Source organism: Protobothrops mucrosquamatus, unplaced genomic scaffold (genome assembly GCF_001527695.2).
Source record: "Protobothrops mucrosquamatus isolate PMUCROS unplaced genomic scaffold, P.Mucros_1.0 scaffold227, whole genome shotgun sequence".
NCBI lineage: Eukaryota > Metazoa > Chordata > Lepidosauria > Squamata > Viperidae > Protobothrops > Protobothrops mucrosquamatus.
In genome coordinates, this window is record NW_015386578.1 from 105,166 (window position 1) to 109,049 (window position 3,884).

The following is a 3,884-nucleotide window of genomic DNA, read 5'->3' on the forward strand; positions in this document are numbered from 1 at the left end:
TTTGCCCCCTATTTTCAGGGGGGAAAAGTGCGTGTTATACGCCGATAAATACGGTAATTCACACATACACACCGTCCATCTACTCTTGGTCCGGCCCCCGGGTCCAATATATGAACCCATTGCGGCCCTCGAGTCAAAAAGTTTGCCCACCCCTGCTATAGACTACTAAAAACCAGATTGGTTAAATGTTTCAAATTAATACTATCAATTACTAATAGTGTATAGATGCCAGAATTTGGTATCTTTATATACAGCATAATAAATGGATAAGAGACTGAGGTTAAACATTCCATAATGTGGAGATGAGTAGTTTCTTTCAAACTAACAGGACTGATCATTAACAATCTGAAACTAAGTTCATACCTGAAAAAGTAATATAATATTGTGCAAATTAATTATTTTACTTATGAATTATAAAAGTGTATATAAAAATATACACAATATTTATTTCACATATTTAATATTCTATATTCTATGTCGTAAATCCATCTAAAATTATACTGATTATGAAATCAGGAGCATTTGATCTATTAAATATTAATAAAATTGTGCAGGGAGAAATTCTTGATAACAGAATGCTGATCTCCATTGCTGCGATTTCACACAGCTAAAACTTTAAAGGAAAAGAAGAAAACATCAGAAACAAACAATTGACTGTCTTGAATTCCAAATTAGATTCACAAATTACCAAGAGCCAAAGTTCTAAAAACTATAACTGTTGTGTACTTCGTTCACGAGCGAGTAATGAAGACACATGGCGATGTTAAACAAAACGCTTTATTCTCTTCCACAACAACTGAGCAAAAGCAAAAGGCATGCAGGCCTTTTTATATGGCCAGAAACTCGTACAGTGTCAACCAATAGGAACAGAGAGTTTCACGCCTTGCGCATGTGCGCAAGGCCAGCACCGCTCTGTCTGGTCCTGGGCAGCTTTTGGAATGCCCGGGACCAATGCAACGTCCCAGCCTGCTTTTGCAGGCTCGGGACACAACACCCCTCCCCCCTAGATGGAGCATACTTCACGTACACACGTGTGTGTTGTGCAATGGGAAGAGTGGCATACAGTTGCATTATTCAAATGCACAGAGTGTGGAATACATGAGGCTGCCCGCAGGCGAACCCCTTTCACTATTTATTATTGGGAATAAATGTATCCGAAATCAATAAACTAATACAGATAACCCACTCACGAGTTATTCCCTTTAATCAGAGGTCTCCTGAGCCGGTCTTCATGACTTGACAGCAACCTCACAAAATCTCTCAGATGTTTGGGCAGGCACTTTGCCCGCTGCGACCTCCGAAAGGCCGTAGAGATTGCCTGGCCCGCCTGCTCGCCCACCAGGCTAGGCAGGCCAAGATGTTGTTGCTCTGAGTTCCCAGGTGACCCTGGTGAGGGTGCCTGGCGTACCTGCTCGCCTATCAGGCTAGGCAGGCCAGGACTTTGCTGCCCCAAATACCCGGTTGACCCACCCAGCTGCTGGCTGGCTGGACCCTCTAAGTCCAAGCCAGCATACCTTGGAGGGGTGGAAGTCCCCGGGTCCACAATGGACCTCTCTTGGGAACACTGTCCCTCGAGCCCAAGACCAGCAGATAGAGAATCCTGGGTAGCGGAAGTGCCCCAGTACTCAGTGGCCCCCAAACACGAGTCAAAGGTGCCCGAGTCAGGAGTCACTCCCATGGCAACCCCCTTTGCTGGTGACTTCCTTTTGGGAGCAATTGCTGAATTAGGCAAGCGCCCCTGGTGGAATTCCTTTTCTGTTGCTGTTTGTGATTTGTGTGGATACCCCCGGTCAGTCTCCCTGTCTGAAGCACTATCTGTCATATGTGAATACTGTGGATACCCCCGGTGTGACTCACTGTCTGGAGTAAGCATGGATGTATGGGATGACCCCCTATCTGGTGAATTCCTATTTGGAGCACTAGCGGAACCTTGGGATGAATCCCAAACAGCCTCTGTAGCAGCTAGTGAGGGCCTGTTAGGCCTGGAAAACTGTGGCCCAGAATGCATGTTATGGTCCTCCTCCTCCCCCCCAGAGCAGAGCCAGGAGTGGAAGGGTGAGAGTCCAGTCTCCAACGCAGTTGGTCTATGTGCCTGCGAAGAACGCGGCCGTCCCCCAAGACAACTTCGTAGGACAACGGCCCAGAGACCTTGCAGACCACAGCTGTGACCCAGAGATGTCCAGGCCCATAGTTTCTTGCCCAAACCGGATCGCCCACCTGGAGTCTCCTAGGTGCCCGCGGTTGTGACACCTGTGAAGCCACCCGATCAGGGTGCAGCCTGTCCAGTTTAGTAATGAGGCGGCAACCCCAGCGGAGTTCAGCAGGGCTCTTCCTGTAGCTGTGCATGGTGTGGTGCGGTGTGCAAGAAGGAAATCTGCTAACCTGTGATGCCAATTACCATAAGTCAGTTTCTTGAGAGCATCTTTGGTGGTGCGCACCATTCTCTCTGCCAGTCCGTTGGAGGATGGATGGAAGGGAGCCGATGTGGCATGCCGGATCAGATTGGCTTGAAGAAAAACCTGGAACTCAGAAGATGTAAATTGAGGGCCATTATCAGAAACCAGAACATCTGGAAGACCGTGTGATGCAAAAATTCCTCTCAACACCTGGATGGTCCTGGCAGTAGTAGTGGAGGAAACAGGAACAACCTCTAGCCACTTGGAATGGCTATCAACAACAACCAGGAAGAATTGTCCCTGAAAGGGCCCAGCATAATTTATATGCACTCTAGACCATGGGGTTTGAGTTTCCTCCCACCTATGTACTGGGGCCTGAGGCATTTCAGGCCATGACTGTTGGCACACTTGGCACCCATGCACCTGGGCCTCAATGGCTTTATCTAGCCCAGGCCACCAAAGATGGCTACGCGCAAGCGCTTTCATCCTGACTATATCAGGATGTCCCTCATGCAGAGAGATCAAGATTCTAGATCTCAATGAGGCTGGGATCACTACCCTGCTACCCCATAACAGGCAACCCTTGAAAGTGGAAAACTCATGCTTCTTGTGCCAGAAGCTTTGGAACTCAGTATCTGGGCACTTGTCAGGCCATCCTGACAACACCCATATCAACACGCGTGTAAGCGTGTGATCAGTGGCAGTTTCTGCAGCCACGTCCCTAGCATTGAGGGGAGACTCAGGCAACTCCTGAATGGAAAGAATATTAATGGCTGGAGCAGGATCTGGCTCTAATTGGTTCCGGGGTAATCTGCTCAGGCCATCTGCGTGGCCCATTTCTTTTCCAGGTTTGTGAACTAATGTGTAGTCATATGAGGACAGAAAAATGGACCATCTCAGCATACGAGGAGAAATGATATGTGAGGTCTGTTTGTTGGTGGTAAACAACCCTAGCAAAGGCTTATGGTCAGTATAGACTGTGAAATGGCAGCCATATAAGAAATCATGAAATTTCTTTATGCCAGCCACTATGGCCAAGGCTTCCCTGTCAATTTGAGCGTAATTTCACTGTGCAGAAGACAGAGTCCTTGAGTAATAGGCTACAGGGACCTGTGTCCCATCAGCTTCAGATGGCTAAGTACAGCCCCCACCCCATAAAGAGATGCATCACATGCGATGCACACAGGCAGTTGCTCACTGAAATGTGCTAACACAGCATTAGAATTGAGCAAGGCCTTAACCTCATTGAAACTCTTTTCTTTTTTTATTTATTTATTTATTTATTTTTATTTTTTTCACCATACACCATACACCAAAACTACATAAACATAAATCTTTTCTTCTAACAGAACAGTGCTTTACATTTTAAATGTTCTTTACATCTTATTTACATTTTATATACATCAATAATTATATCTTTTTCTTTCTCTGTTCTAGCCAATTATAACATTTATTCCAAATTTCATAAAATTCTGACGTCTCCTTATC

At 46.2% G+C, this 3,884-nt stretch overlaps 1 pseudogene; it reads right to left on the bottom strand.

Annotated features, from left to right (window-relative positions):
• Nucleotides 1–1,818: 1,818 nt before the first annotated feature.
• The window catches only part of LOC114922434, a 10,938-nt pseudogene continuing 8,872 nt past the window's right edge, over nt 1,819–3,884 (bottom strand).